This window comes from Mauremys mutica, chromosome 1 (assembly GCF_020497125.1).
Source record: "Mauremys mutica isolate MM-2020 ecotype Southern chromosome 1, ASM2049712v1, whole genome shotgun sequence".
Lineage (NCBI taxonomy): Eukaryota > Metazoa > Chordata > Testudines > Geoemydidae > Mauremys > Mauremys mutica.
The window spans coordinates 191092254-191109100 of NC_059072.1; the positions used below are offsets into that span (position 1 = coordinate 191092254).

General features: G+C 43.7%; 1 long non-coding RNA gene across 3 annotated transcripts in view; it reads right to left on the bottom strand.

The window, feature by feature from the left end:
- Window positions 1-8705: 8705 nt before the first annotated feature.
- Window positions 8706-16847, bottom strand: part of LOC123352421 — a 75270-nt gene continuing 67128 nt past the window's right edge. For all 3 annotated transcript variants that reach the window (XR_006574175.1, XR_006574176.1, XR_006574173.1), the window contains one exon: window positions 8706-9380. This is a non-coding gene — a long non-coding RNA (uncharacterized LOC123352421). The remainder of the gene's footprint in view (window positions 9381-16847) is intronic.

Here is a 16847-nt window from a genome sequence, read left to right on the forward strand (position 1 = left end):
ATTATATAGCGAAAATAAATCCATTTTGTTGGAAGAATATTCCCAATTGATTAGTACAAATGGTACAATCTCTACACTAGTTATTTGAGAGCCTCTATTAAAAATATATAAACCTGAACAAATCGCCAAAGGAAATGCATGAAAGTACAGTGCATGATATGGGAACATTAATTTTCATATTTGAAGGTACAGATTTTCTATGCACTGCATTTTTATTAGACATGAACAATATGGTACATTGACTTTTGGACTAATCTAGTCTGCTTACTACAATTCTTTCTGATCTGAAAGTTTACCCTAAAACATTAGGGCATTATTTATTTTACTTCTTCATGCCCACGTGTGTGCATGTGCATTCCCCTTCCCCGTCTCACAAACTAATATTAAGACTATGGCTGTCCATATAGTTAGGGCCTTTTGGCACATCCTGTCTAGCTGGGGCACAGATAAATTTTGCAAATTTGAAATTTGTTTTCATTCAAAATCAGAATGAAAAGAAAATTTTGAAATTTCCCATGAAATGTATTTTTCAAAAGATTTAATTTGAAGTCAATCAAAACATTTAATTAAAAAAAATAATTTTGAAAACTTTTGAATTAAAAAACCATTTAATTCAATTTTGGCTTTTGATGTTTAATTCTGACAGTGACATTTTGTTTTGTTTTTTCTAAATTAAAATTTTGTAAGAATGGAAATATTCCCACAGAACATTTCAATTTTGATAAATCGCGATTTTCCAACAAAAAATTGTTCTGTCAGAAAATTTTCCAAGCACTTTAGTGCCAGCTCTTAATAGAGCCTGGTTAGGGTCTTATCACCAAATCTATCTAGATACATATTTGGCCCACCGACATCATCACAGCTTGTGAGAACCTATCAAATACACCTCTACCTCGATATAACGCTGTCCTCGGGAGCCAAAAAAATCTTACCACGTTATAGGTGAAACCGTGTTATATCAAACTTGATTTGATCCCCCTGGAGTGCTGCTTTACCGCGTTATATCAGAATTCGTGTTATATCGGGTGGCGTTATAATGGGGTAGAGGTGTACTGAAAAACACAAACAACATCTCTTGTACTTTCCTCCCAGTTCATAGAAAGACTAACTTGGATTGGGTTATATTTTTTTGCATGTTTCTTTTGTATGCGGGCACACAGAACTTATTGAAAGTTAAGTCAAAGAAGTGGTGTTTTGAAATTAATTCAGAAACTAGTTAGTTCCATGGTCATTCTTATATCTTGCAAGATTGAGATCCATAGCTCAGATCTAGTTCCTGTGACAGTTTCTCATATATTGGTTGAGATTCATTTTTTCAGTGAAATACAGTTGTTGTGGGAAGTCCTGGTAGAAGAGGAAAAGATGATTTTCAGGTAGCTACAGAAAGTTCCATGGAAGGCTTTGAATACATTGCCAGAGATTTCGGTGAGCCAGTGCAGAGAGTGGGACACTAGTGCCCTGCCTGCCTCTCTCCACACAAAAAAGAAAAGAAAAAAATCACTAAATCAATTTAATGAATGGTTAGATTATGCATTTTTGGTGCATCTCTGAGTAAGGAATTGTACACAACTTCACTACCTCAGGAGAAGCTCTGGGAGTCATTGTGCCTCAGAATGGATGACATGGTTGTGATGGTTTCCCCCCCATGGTGTCACCAGGAACTGGGGTACCACTGAGCCCTCTGACACACCAACCTGGGCTCCCTCTCACACTGCGCTGGTTTGACAAGCTGCAGACACGCTCCGAGTCCTACACTTCCACCAGCATTCAGACAGGTAGGAACACCAGCGGCAGGCTCTACACGCAGGCTCTCTGACCAGCCATTGCATGAAACCAACAATAGAGAGGTTACAGCTAAGATAAACCCAAGCTCAACAGGCACACACTCCAGAACTGTACCCCCTCCTCTCTCCTATGCAAAGTCCAGCTCCAAGATGGAGTTTTGGAGTCACATGGGCAAGTCACATGTCCATGCATGACTCAGAACTTACAGGGTAGCAGCCATGTTTCACATGCTTCCTTGAACGTCCTCAGGTAGACTTCTTATGTGGATTGGAGCATTCCAAGATTCATTGGTCCTTAAGTGCTTCTTGATTGGGCACTTAACTTTCTAAAGAAGCTGACCAAATGTCTTACAAGGCTTACTTAGAAATCGAGCAAGTAAACAGCCAATATTCATAACGTCAAGTACAAAAATGATACATGCATGCAAGTAGGAGGAATGTATTCAGTAGATCATAACCTTTACAGAGATGTTACATGGCATATGTAGCACAAAACAGATTCCAGTTATGTCATATATACATTCATAAACATTTCCATAAAGCCTTATGGGGCGCACCATCACAGCTCCTCACTCCTCTGCATCCCAGTCAGGCTCTCCCCACCTCTGTACTACCTGGGCTCCAAGACGGTGAGCACTGAGGACATTGAAGAGAGTCTTTGTATTCTCAGATCTTGTCCCACAGCAGCCCCTGGCAGCCAGGAGCAGCAATCACAGGGGAAGTCCTTCTCAGCCTCAGGATGGAGTGCACACAGTTGCTCTGTGAGGATGATACATATGCAGTCTGGCTGGCACTTAGGTGCTGTGAGGAGATGGAGTATCCTCAATGCAGATGGAACAGTCTGTCAAGGCTTTACTGAGCATATGTGAACTGAGATTTTTCAGAAGCTCATGACTTGGCCACATTTGATGAGATTTTCACAGGAATGGTGAAAGGCCTTGGCAGGACCACTCCTCTGACAAATTTCAAGTTCCTGGTTCAAAATGGCTGAACCGTTTTTGCTATAATTTGAAAAAGAAATATCAGCGTGAGGAACATACCCATTGTGGAAAATTTCAGCCCAAACTGTTAGAGCAGGGATCAGCAACCTTTGGCCCATGGCCCACCAGCGTAAGCCCCCTGCCATGTCTGCAGGTTCAGCCGATCGCAGCTCCCATTTGTCACAGTTCGCTGCTCCAGGCCAATGGGGACTGTGGGAAGCAGCACGGGCCAAGGGAGATGTCAGCTGCCACTTCCCACAGGCCCCATTGGCCTGGAGCAGCGAACCGCAGCCAGTGCGAGCTGCAATCGGCCGAACCTGTGGATGTGCAGGTAAACAAACTGCCTGGCCCACCAGGGGGCTTACCCTAGCAGGACGTATGCCGAAGGTTGCCAATCCCTGTGTTAGAGTTTGACAATGTTCTGGACAACCGAAAGTAGGGTCTGATAATGGAAAGTGGTGGGTAACCTTAACTATATGCACACACTGCCTATAATTCTGATTTCTTTGTAGCGTTATCAGGTGCAGATGGTGTCTTAGTGCCAATGCTGAATAATAATTTGGAATTACATAAAAGGATTTATTAAATAGTGGCAGATTCCATTTCCAGCATGTATTGTACTGCAATGCTTCACATCCAATTCTGGAGTGCTCCCAGTTTTAACAAGTACACTTTGGTCTTTGTTTCTTTTAAATAAATTTGTTTAAGTAGGACATGTTCTGTCAAATTTCTAATTATTAATCTGGAAACTCTACTTTTTGAATATATATGTTTTTTAAATATTGTGAATATCAATATGAAAAAAATCTATGAGCAGTTGGTAGGAACTGTTAAATTTAAGATCTAAATGGAAAACAATGTTTGCTAGGAAGAGAACAGGCTCATCATTAATCCCACACTTATTTCCCTGAACTTCAACTCTAAATACGATTTTTTAAAATGTTTTTGCCTTTTTAATTTTTCAGAACATCACATATTAAGAGCTAGGAAATGAGTATTCTAAGACAACCATCATAACAATCATAAATTATCAAATGCTTGGGTTTCTGAACAGCTTTTAATACGAATGATAAGTAGTAGCTCAGCTTTTTCCAAGCCTTGATAATGACATCTGTTTAATGTCTCTCCTAAAGTTATCTTTTCCTTATGAATGCAAAGTCTGTATTAAAAGAAGGGCAGGAAAAGGCTGCAAATCTTTATGGACCTGATTCTTCTCTCTGACAAGTGTGTAAATGAGGAGTCACTCCACTGAAATCAATGCTTAACACTAGAGTAAAAGTGGTGTAAATAAAATTAGATTGACATTCTAAGGGCTTTTAAAATGACTCAGTTAAAATACATTGCATCTTCTGATTTACAGTATTCAACTATAGGAGAAAAACAGAAATAGGTCACCAAGAGATTTTCCAAACCTTTATTATATGTGCCAAAATGGAGATTTTTTTTTAAATGGGCAGGAGAGTCGTTTCTTCAGCACAAAACTACCTTGCTATACGATTACACCTTTCTGCCAGTTGCAGTCAGCTAAAGTGGCACTTCTCAGAAAGCTACCTTTTTTTTTTAATTTTTAGTACATCATACCAGATCTCATTAGTTGCAATCACATGATAAAACAGTAATAGCAGAATTTCCTGATACATTTCTGATACACAAAAAAAATCACCTCACAATAGCACACATGAATACTCAAAATAGTCATTCCGGAATCCAGGAAATTTGAGATTTGAAATTTGTTACATCACACCGGGATTTCATCTAGTTCGAATATCCTTCAGACATTTAATTTTCACTGTGAGGATTCATCATCATAATTCACCAGGATGATCACCTACTGCTCAGATGGCCCTATACACCACCAAAAGGAGCTAAGAGAAGGTCCAGAAATACAATGACCTACTTTCATGAATTCAATCCAATCATAGGAACATAGGAATTGCCATACTGGATCAAGCCCAAGGTACATTTAGTCCAGTATCCCATCTCTGACAGTAGCCAGAACAAGATGCTTCAGAGGAAGGTGTAAAAACTATACAGTAGGCAGATCTGTGATAATCTCCCCACCCCCCAATCTCTAAGAGTTAGAGATTGGTTTTAACCCTGCAGCACAAGGTTCAATCCCAGAAGAATTCACAGAAAAATTGGCTGCAATCATTTCCATTGTCTATGATTTTTCCTCCTGTCATTTTATGGTTGTAAAAGAGCAGAGGATGTCTAGGACCCCAATTAACACAGATTGTCAGACCTACTTTCTTGAGAGATACCTTACACCCATCTGAAAGAACTCAATCTGAGCAACACTAAAAAATTGACCACTCAATGCTACAATTGGCATAAACTACCAACCACTGTAACTTCCTTTTCCTAAGCAAGCTAATCACAAAGTGAACCACAAAAAAAGGATGTCACTACTGGTCAGCTGCCATATCATGGATTCTGCTCACTCGGGCTTCAGGCCAAAGCACGGTACCAATACAGCACTTGTTATTCTGGTAGACAACCTCCCTCTGTCCACTGAAAACTCACATTGGAAGAAAACTCAGTCAACTGTGTGCTTAGCAACACAGGCCAGAATGGACCCATTACTGTGGTGGCTCTACTCCAACTGTGCACTGAATATAGAGTTTAGCTCAGAGTCTCTATCCCGAGAATCAAAGTCCTCAATTCACTGTAGCTACGTTCATGAAAACATTCCATGTTTTCAATGTTCTAAATGCAATGGTATGCCTCCTTTAGTGAGCGCTCAACTTGAGATCTCTTAAAGGAATTTGATTTTCTAAAAGAGTGGAGTGCCCTCCCTCTACAGCTTGGGCCCATTTTAAGGAGTCTTGAGTTGGCCTCCCAAAATCAGTAGCCACTTTTGAAAATGTTGGCCGAAAGTTGAGTTTATCCTTGGGAAAAAAATAGCACACACAAAAGTTGGAGAGTTTCTTTTCCTCTAAGTTGATGGAACTGTGTGTACTTATTGTACTGTTGCCCTTTTGTGAACTTAGCAGCTAGTGAAAGTGTGAGCCTCCAGGAATATTCCAGTCTGGTATTTCCTTTGATGCAGTTGAGTATTTACAAGGAATAGCCACTTCCTGCTTCTTTGAATGTATCAAGAGCCAGGAACGAAAGGGAGCAGTTTCTTGGGTCACAGCCACAAGACTCCTTAGCCAGCAAATCTGAAAGTGCGCTCTCAAACTTTTTCCAGGGACACACTGTGCTCACTGGCTTTCTTGGTATTTTGCCTCTGCTTCTCTCTCTGTTCTTGTCTGTCCTCACCTTCTGTCTGTTCTTTCTTCCCTCACATACTTTACCTAAAACAATACTCAGAAAAAAGACCCTTCCCCCACTCAGTGCAAGTCTCCTGGGCAGGCTCTATTAGGCCTTACTTTAGGTATGGCCACTTAATGGTCTCATAACTCTCTTAAGTGAAGGGCACATTCACACACATCAATTTCAATTAAGTTTTAACTCAGCCCATAAAAAGATTCAACCAACACCACTATGTATGCCTGCTTTTTGCCCAGCGAGATTTTTAATGCCAAAGTGTACAGAGAAAATAATGTAATTTAAAGGTAAAATAAAAAAGGAGTTAAACATTTATTTGCAGTATGAAACTATGGTATTAAACAAGTAGTTTTCACGTCTTCTAAATAGTAATCCAAAAGTGTCTTATGTTTCTTCAAACTTTACCTTCTAATAGTAATTTAACAATATAAATATTAAACTTCCTATGCTTGAAGGTGGAGCTTAAGTGGTTCTAACAATGTGTGGAAGAAATAATCCATTATGGGTATAACTAACAACCTTAGATTTTAAATCTCTTTACTGGGTGAGTTACCTGATTTATGAAAACTCTGATTTATGAAAACTCTGGAGTAGCATTAGTAAAAATGATAATATTCTTATTGGTGATTATCTGAGTCAGGTATATCAATCATTAAGACAGTCTGGAGAGAGAGAGAGAGAGAGAGCGAGCGCACACGCACATGTGCACTCAAGAGCAGGTATAATCATGGTCAGAGTATTTCATGCTATATCATATCTTTCTCCCTTCCTCCATATATGTTATCCTTTTAAGAAAAAGGACTCTCACTCAACACAAGGTTTTCTGCTCCCCCTCAGTCCTTAATTTAAAGTAAATGAATGCATTAGCTTGGGGAAAGATAAACTATGGGCCCTTTTCTGAATAATTCACATTGGACTATTAGTCAGTATATCAATAAGGTGGGCCTCTTAATATAATATTTCTTCTGTTTTCATCATATTATTACAAAGCTGCCAAAACTAGAACTTGGTAATGTTTCTCATGCATTTTCACCCTCTTCCTGAAAATGACTTCTGTCAATGGATTGTGAAAGATATTTAAATTATTTTCCAGATTTGCCTGGAAGTGCACATACACTATAGTTTTTAAACAATGTAGACATGCGTGCACAATGCCCTTCACCATGCACACATCTGACAATGACCACTAGGTCTAAAGCTGGGGGGTTGGGGAGGAGAGAATGTATGATGGGTCTTATTGTGATGCAGGTGGTTTTTTTGTTTGTTTTCCCTTTCCCTTGCAGGTGCTTTGGTTTACAGTGTATGTTACTCCATCTCAGAGTCTGAAGCAATTTTTCTGCACCCTCTGACCTGCTACACAGACAATGAAGCTTCTACAGAATAAGGAACAGCAGTCGCAGAGCAAGGGCATGCACTTTTTACCTCAGAACATCGCTTTGTTTCCTGGGCATAGATAAACTTTGGGAATTGTGCAAGTGGTGCACGTGGTTCTCTGCATGCTTGCACAGAATGTGGATTTAGCCTCACTCCAGTGCAGCAAAAGCTAAATGGAAGTATTTTGACACTGACCAGCATCTGTGCATCAGCAGCTGAACAACTGTCTATAAAATTAGCCCCTAAATCACTTTTCTTGCAGTTTCCGGGATCAAATGTGCATCTGCATGGTTCTGTAACTATCAAAGAAAATTATGTTGAAACAGTCTCTGGGACGTCAAACAGCAGCTCAGATTTCAGTGTTGATATCTGAACTCTTTACCAACGTGTCAGTTAAAACATCAAACATAGATTTCTCATCCTAAGTTGCTACTTTCCAAATAAGAATTATTGGAAAATTATGGCCATTTAACCCTAATGTTATAATTCAAAGATTTTAAAGTGGGAGATTGTCAAAAGCACAAAGCGTAGTTAGGAACCCAGCTCCCATTTGTAGTGTTCAGCAATCACTCAGTAATTAAGGTTCTTGCCAGAGATGTGGTTTATTCTGAATCTTGTTCCAATTTGATACATCTGAAAATCCCCTCAAGTGACTGACATGAGTTTCTAGCAGTGCTGGCATTCTTGCATTCCGTGGAACACATCAGCAGCAGCTGACAACCCATGCTTCACTATTGCCATTCTGTAATTTAACAGTGCTAAATACAGATCAGAGACTGACTCTACAGACTTTTAGTAGGCACTTATTAGTTTGACACAATCTTTCACTAACCCATTGGATTGGGGATAACGGAGACTAGCAGTTACATGTCTAAACCTATTCTTCACTGCAAACTACTGAAACTGTGACCTATTGTCAAACGTTACTATGCCAGGTATACCTTGTCTAGAAAAGATAGATTTACCAGGGATTGGCAACCTTTGGCACATGGCCTGCCAGGGTAAGCCCCCCTGGTGGGCCGAGCCAGTTTTGTTTACCTGCCGCATCAGCAGGTTTGGCCGATCGCGGCTCCCACTGGCCGCGATTAGCTGCTCCAGGCCAATAGGGGCTGCGGGAAGTGGCAGCCAGCACATCCCTGGGTCCGCGCTGCTTCCCACAGACCCCATTGGCCCTGGAGCGGTGAACCACGGCCAGTGGAAGCCGCGATCGGCCGAACCTGCCGACCCAGTGGGTAAACAAACCGGCCCGGCCCGCTAGGGTGTCAAAGGTTGCCAATCCCTGGATTGACTATGCACAATCTGTTTAGCTGTATTATCTTCTAGGAAGGGGCTCAGGGAAGTGAGAAGTCTATGCCAAATACAATCTTTCCTATCCAGCAAACAAATTTATGCCTAGTTTGCTCTGGGGGACGCAATTTTTTGTGTACCAGGACAATGGCCTCTTAATCATGGGCATCGGAACAGGGAGGGCCACTTTTAACCAGCCATAAGGACGAGTGACAGGGAGAGTGGGAGGGAAGAGTCAGTGTGGGAGCAGGGCCTTGGGGGAAGGGATGGTGCAGGGGCAGGGCCATGGTTTGGGCACCAGTGGCTCCCCCACTGTTAGGATGCTTCCACCACCCCTGTTCTTAACTATTTCAGTTTCCCAAATTCTTCACTAAAATTTACAACATGTCCATTGGACATCTTTTAACTGTAAGTTCTCTGGGTCCTGGTTCAGACAGCAAGATTAGGCACAGATTTCTCTACATAATTCACCATTCCAAGGAATTTTTGAATCTCTTCCTTGTCTGTTGAGGCAGGTACACTGGTGATGATTTCACCCTTCCTGTGATCTATCTATATACCTTTCTGTGTTAACTTATCTTTCAGAAATGTTATTTCCATTGCACATAATTTTCATTTAGTTTTCACCCAGCAGCTTTGGTTCTTTCCAAAACTCCTTGGAGTCCCTGGTCACGCTCTTCATGAGCTGGGGGGGGGAAAAAAAAAAGAAGAAGTCAAATCTAAACCTTAGTACCCTCTAGACCATCAAACATTTGTTGCATTTTCCAGTGAAACATTTCAGGATCTGAACACAACTCAAATAGCAGTCTGCAAATCAAGCGTCTCCCAAAAGAGGTTATTGAATGTGCAGGGTGGTATGATCTGGTTTTGTAAGGGTGCCTGCCAGAATTCTACTGATGCTTCAAAAATAGAAAAATATTTGCTATCAGCCATCTCCCAAAAAATGTCTCCCCTTATAGGTAGTAGAAAGTGTTCCCTTTTTATATATTTATTTTTATGGGTCTATACATAAGCAAAGGTTTCTATTTATTTTTTCCTACACTGTCCAAGTGTATCCACTTTGTCAGTTTTTCTACTCACTATGATTCCCAGAGCAATGGGTCCATGTAGCTCCTCTTTTAGTCTCTGCCTCAGGGCAAGTTTCCTAGAGGTGTGAATTGTGGGATAGTTGGGCTCTTTCACAGTGCAGAATAGAACTGAGTTTCCCTATCTCCTGAAAGTCATCCCAAAACTCTCTCAGTTGCTTTGGTTCCCTGTCTCTCCAGTGGGTGAATCTTCCTGATGGGATGAAGGACTTGATACACTTTTTTTAAACACAATAATAGGACCTGTTTTCCTTTTACAAAATTATTTATTTTCCAATATTTTTACTCCCTACATTTAGTTCACATGCTTCCTTAGTAGGGATTAACTCACCACTGTAAGCCCTGAGTTTTACCTATTTACTTTCTACCTGTGGCTTTTCTTTTAGTGTTACTAACACAGGGCCGCCCAGAGGGGGGGGCAAAGGGGGCAATTTGCCCCGGGTCCCGGGCTCCGCAGGGGTCCCCAAGAGAACAGCGGAGGCTCCCGCCTCCGCCCCTCTCCTGGAGCCTCAGCGCATCAAGCGCCGAGTCTCCGCCGGGGCCCCTGAGCCCCGCCCAGAGCCGCGTGGTCAGGGGGCGGGGCTGGGAGCTCCAGGCTGAGCTCAGCTCCCTCTGCTCAGCGTGGAGCTCCCAGCCCCGCCCCCTCCCCACGCGGCTCGGAGCGGAGCGGGGCGGGGCTCAGGCCCCGCCGGCCGCACGCTGCGGCTGTTCCGGTGAGGCACTGAGACTCCGGGTGAGGAGGGAGCCGGGGGTAAGAGGCTGGGGCCGGGGCGGGGGGGAAGCGGGACCCGCCGCCGAAGCGCAGCCTGGTCTTCGGCGGCCCGGGGGCCCTTCCGTTATGGGACGCGCCGCCGAAGTGCCCCGAAGACCCGCGGCGGGGACCCTCCCCCGCCGCCGAATTACCGCCGAAGACCGGGCTGCACTTCAGCGGCGGGTCCCGCTTCGGCGGTAATTCGGCAGCGGGGGGCTCCTGCCGCGGGACTTTGGGGCACTTCGCCGGCGGGTCCCGGAACGGAAGGGCCCCCCGCCGCTGAAGACCCCGGGCCCCTGGAATCCTCTGGGCGGCCCTGTACTAACAGTGTTTCTGGCAATCTGTGTATTTGTGCACCAGTGTCCCATTTAAAGGAACAGCTGTTCCATTGGCTTTCAGATTGATAATCCATTCACTTTGTGCTGAAATATTATCCATTGCATGAAAAAGTAATCTGAGCTTGTGGTGCTGTCGTCTTCCTCCTTGTCCACACTCTGCTAGTGGCTGCATAGTCTTGCAAAAGGCAGTTCTTATATCTTTTCTCACATGCTAGGCATTGTCTTAGCTTGTGCTGGCTGCCACAGAGTACAGCTCCAGGTGCAGTTTTTGCTGGACTCTGACTTTGAGTTCCACAGGCCTTTCTGCCTCAGGTCTCTTTTCTTGTACTATTTTGGCTTCTCTATCATGTCTCCAGTATAAAAGCACTGTCTACTCTTCTTAGGGTTGCCAATTTTAGGTGGGCATATTCCTGGAGGTTTCATCACATGACAATCTTTAATTAAAGATTAATCTTTTAATTCCTGGAGACTCCAGTGCAGTCTTGAGGGGTTGGAAACCATAACCATCCATAAGCTTCGTTCTGGACTGGGTGACTTTCACTACTTGTCAATTCTAATTGCTTTTTCAAGGGATCTATTAGACTAAGTTTTTTGTTCCAGATTCCCATAGTGATCTGGGACATCATCAGGAACTTGGCTCCCAAAATTGCAAGACTGGCTGTTCAGCCTCACCTCTGTTACAATCTCTTTTACCGTTTCACATTCCTTTTGTACCATGCAATTAAAACACACATCTTTCAGGAGTCTAATTTTTACATGGAGCGCTATACTCCTCAAAATTTCTGTAATAGTTTCATAGTTAGCCTCCTCTGCATGAATTAACTAAAAACTATCAAACACATTCTCAAGTGCTTCAAAACCAGCCACTATCCAAAAAAGGCCACCTTCTGAAGGTCTTACTCTTTTACTGGCACACATTGCATGAAGTTTCAGAATAAAGCACTGTTTGAACTTCCTCCAATTATCTTCTACATTTCCAGAAAGTTGCAGCTCTTGGAGCTCATAACTTCTCTATTCTTCTGCTTGGGATATTTTTCTCCAGTTCTTCTTGTTCCTGGTACCATGCAGTGTGCTGTGACCACTCAGTGACTAAGGCGCTTGCAAGAGATCTGCTTTATTTAGTATCTGGTTCCACTTAGCTGTGCCTAATAACAAGAGCTTCACCTTCCCACTGACATTTTCTTGCTGGAAAGCTCAGCTCTTAAAGGCACAGCCCCCAACACCACTCCATTGACTTTCGAAAGGAATTAGGTACTCAAATTCCATTTGTGCCTTTGAAAATGCCTCTCCCACACACTTTTTTTGACTCTACTCTTTAGACCAGTGTTTCTGAATCTGAAAGTGCCAGACTAGTCTGGAGGAAGAAAAACAATGAGAATGGGGTGAGGAGCATGCTACTATTCCCTACTGCAAATGTATTCCTGTGCAGGAGTGCTGGTCGCTGGACTAATTTGTATAGTGGGGGTGCTAAGAGCTGTTGAACCAGCATTGTGCAAACCCTATATATAATGGAAACCACTTTAAGCCAGGTGGTGCAGCAGCACCCTCAACACCCATGCTCCTGTGAGCAGCTTGTAGAAATCCAGCAGCCTCTCTTGCGGTCACTTGTACAGCTGGCCATAGGAGAGGCCATGCATGTAAGGGCTACAGGCTTCAACTCTAACCACTTTTGTGTATCTGCTCTCACAACATAGGCAATTGAGCATATAAAAAGGTTTTATAGCAAGACTAATGGGGTGGCAGCATCAAAGTACATGGAGGGGAATATAAAGAGTCACCCCAGGCTTGGAAGCAAGTCTCTCACCCCCCAACACACACACACTAATGAATCCTTGTTGGAGCCATGTACAGGCACACAGTGAAGTGGGAATCTTTCTTAGGCCCAGAGGAAATTAAGGAGCTTCAGAGGAGACCCTGTAGGTAAACTCAGAGCAGCTAAACTCAGAGAAGGTGTTTAGGTTCAAGTTTTTGAGTAACCGATAAAGCCACAACCCAGGAAGGGGGTGATTCTGCAACCAACTCAACATCTGAAAGTTCTCATGGGATTGGCATAGGGACTCAGACTGTTTGCAAAGATCACCCATTTGGTTTTGTAACTGATATCTATTGGGTGGTTCTCTGAAAACGAAAATCATACCCTTTGAGAGACATGGGCAGATTCACTGTTTATATGCCAGTGCAGACTCCCGGGGGTAGAAAGTCCAGCTGGGAAAGCTTGAGGCACGGCAAAGCGGTTGCAGCTTCAGTTGCAGTTGCTGTGAGGAACATGCTGGAGGAGTCAGGTACATGTCCAAAAATAAGTAATGCAGGACACAGAGGGCAGAGGAAGAACCAGTGGGGGATATAGTAGTCCAGTGCATTCCCTCTGTAGTCTTTACTGTGGCATTTCTGTGGGTCCCCACTATAAGTGAAATCTTCAACCCCACCTGCCACCCAAAACAAAATTCTATAGAGGATGGTAACAAAACTTTTCTTGCAGAAAATCCCCTATGGGGCACAGAGGGCCTCCATGATGTACGGATGTATAGCTGTCACCAACCCGTACAAGCCCTAGGGAAACTAGGGCATCATCTGCAAAAAATGGCTCTGCAGATAGAGAGGAAGTTTTAGAACTTTTTCAGCTGTATTCTAAAGTAGGTCACCTGAGTAAATCTGGCAACATAACACAGAGAAAAGCTGGCAACATGTGAAAAATCCTGTTATACCCTTGCAGGGGTATAAAACACCTCAGTTATACCCCAACAAAGTGGTACGAAACACAGACATTTATACTTAATGACATTTCTCCCTCCCTTTGCACAGGCATATTTGCAAGGTGCAAGGCAGTGGATAATCAGGCCCCGCAGTGTTTGCAAAGTAAGTTCACTATAGCAGATCATTAGACTGACAGAAATGAGTATCTTCTTAATCACTGAATGCAGTATGTTCTTCATTGTGTTGGCTCCTTAATTACATTACACCAAATAACCTCACAAAGTAACACATGCTATCAGTATCCTGCTAACATACAAATAGGAGCAAGGAATTATTTCCACATAATTTTCAAGTGTTTTTTCCTCTGTGTGATGCACAAAACAGTATCCCTCTCATCCTCCATTCCCCAATATCGATGGTGCCACACCCTCCCTTCATGAAGACAAAAATCCATCAGCACAGTTAGTAGGAACATTAGAGCACACAGGTGGTGCCAGGAATCTAGAAGCTGGGAAGTGAGTGTAAAAGGTCCTCTGTCCTGCCTCACAGCTGCCAAGATAGGTACTGGTAGTAGAGTGGCTATGGAAATGGGATATAATTAATATGGCAGAGACTATATCTTAGGTAAGTATCTTAGTATGCCCAGTGTGAATCACATGATTCCAGAAGCCTGACCCAAACAGTTATGCAGTTGAAATTACTGCACCTTCTCTCCTGACAAACCTGACTCCTGAGTATGGACTTTACTCCAATTTCTCTGTTCACTAAATCAATTTTTTTTTAAAAGAACCCCTAACCCATGGGGTTGGTAATCACAGACCAGCACCATATGTAGTTAGAAACAGGGCTGCCCAGAGGATTCAGGGGGCCTGGAGCAAAGCAATTTCGGGGGCCCCTTCCATAAAAAAAATTGCAATACTATAGAATACTATATTCTCGGGGGGGCCCCTGCGGGGCCCAGGGCAAATTGCCCCACTTTCTCCTCCTCCCCCCCCCCCCCACGGGAGGCCCTGGGAAAAATAAACCTTCTGCATTTCAACACAAATCCAGTTTTGAGAAAACTTCTTTACAAGGTATCACTGGTTCTTAGCATCAGCTAGTGCTAAAAGGCACTAAAGCTAATTAAAAGGGTTGGACAAATATTTGCCATCAAAACTTTTTTTGGATCGAAAACTAGGGGTTTTTAAAAAGCAGAAAAAAAATCACGGACAACATCTGCTTTCCTTCAAAATTTGTTGTGTTTTTTTTTTAATTGAAAAGCTGAAATTAATCTGCCAAAACCTGAATATGGTTTGGTGTTTCAGAAGCGTGTGGCCAAATATTTGCTGCTTGCTGTGTTTGATTGTCTAAAGAAACAATACAAAAATTCTACTTAAAAAAAATCCAAAACTTTTGAACCACTCAGCTGCCTGAGCCCATCCAGTCAGAGATTTTTCCAGGTTTCTGATACTCTGCTGGCTTCCTTGACTCATATCTGTCTCCATAACTTTGGGTTCATTTAGCTTAGAACATAAGAATGGACATACTGGGTCAAACCAAAGGTCCATCCAGCCCAGTATCCTGTCTACCGACAATGGCCAATGCCAAGTACCCCAGAGGGAGTGAACCTAACAGGTAATGATCAAGTGATCTCTCTCCTGCCATCCATCTCCACCCTCTGACAAACAGAGGCTAAGGACACCATTCCTTACCCATCCTGGCTAATAGTCATTAATGGATTTAGCTTTTCCATTAGATAAATGCATGGAAGTTAACAGCCCGGCTCTTCTGCAAGCCTCAAACTGCTGAATGAGCTTCAGGGTAGGGAAGGCTGTGCCTCCCAAACAGCCTGGCCCTGCCGCCATCCGACCCCCACCCACTTCCTGCCCCCCCGACTGCCCGCCCCCCTTAGAATCCCCGACCCATCCTGCTCCTTGTCCCCTCACCGTGCCCCAGAGACCCCCCCCAACCACCACCTCGAGACACCCCCCCCGCTCCCTGTCCCCTGGCTGTCTCGAACCCTATCCACCCCCCACTGAGTCCTGACAGACCCCTGGAATGCCCACAATCCAACCCCCCCATTCCCTGTCCCCTGACTGACCCTGGGACTCCCTGCCCCTTATCCAACCCCCCTGGCCCCTTATCCCCAGCTCTCCCCTCACCCAGAGCCTCAGCGCACCGCATCCAAGAACATCCCTGGGCAGCTGCAGTGTGGCTCCGGCGGGGCTCCTGAGCTCCGCCCCGCTCAGAGCTGCGTGGTAAGGGGGCGGGGCTGTGAGCCCCACGCCGAGCGGAGGGATCTCAGGCCCCGCTGGAGCTCGCTGCCCCTCCCCCTTACCATGCGGCTCTGAGCGGGGCAGAGCTCAGGGGCCCCACCGGAGCCCCACTGCAGCTGTTTAGGGATGCTTCTGTATGTGCTGAGGCTCCGGGAGAGGGCCAGAGGTGGGGTCAGATTGGGCTGGGGCCGGGGAGGGAGCCTCGGATATTCTCATGGGGGCCCCTGCAGAGCCCGGGGCCTGGGGCAAATTGCCCCACTTGCCCCCCCTCTGGGCAGCCCTGGTTAGAAAGCAACATTTGCATAAAATTTCATCCAGTGATCATATAAATGTGTGATTTGAAATGACGCCCTCAAGGTGTAACTATGTATAACCACTGCCAGGCAACAAAGTTCTTAAAATCTCTCTCTCACTCACACCCTCCCCTCCCCAGGTGCTCGGGGTGGGGGGAGGAGAGGGAAGATGCCATCAGTAATCAAAATAATCAGCACAGAGTAAGGAATAAAAAACAAACTCAAGATCAAGAAACAATATGCAAATCTAAATAAACCATCCAAACAAAATCAAATTTCCTGCTAGAGATGTCACTATTCTAGCTCAGTTCATTTCATTACAACTATAAACAGGGAGAAAAACTGCACACACAAAGAGAGAAATTGAGATTAAAAGAAATACATATTAAAAGCAAGCAACCAAACCTACATCAAAGAAGAAAATTGCCATGCATTGCAGAGAATCTGAAAACTTGTACAACTTAAAGAAAGTTGGGAGTGAAGGGGAAAGCAATTCTTCCATTTGGCATTCCATCACAGATGCCAATTTTACTTTTTTAAAAAAATAATGAAATGACATGTTCCTAGTGGAAACAGCATATTAAATATCCAAAGACCTCATATTAAAAAACTCCAAATATTTTGAAATATGTTTAATATCGCTTTAAATTGTTAATAAAAATGTACCACTTTTGTTATGCGTGTTTTATTTAAAGTTTGTGTGTGCCACCCTGTTCCGTGGGTACTATTTTACCCT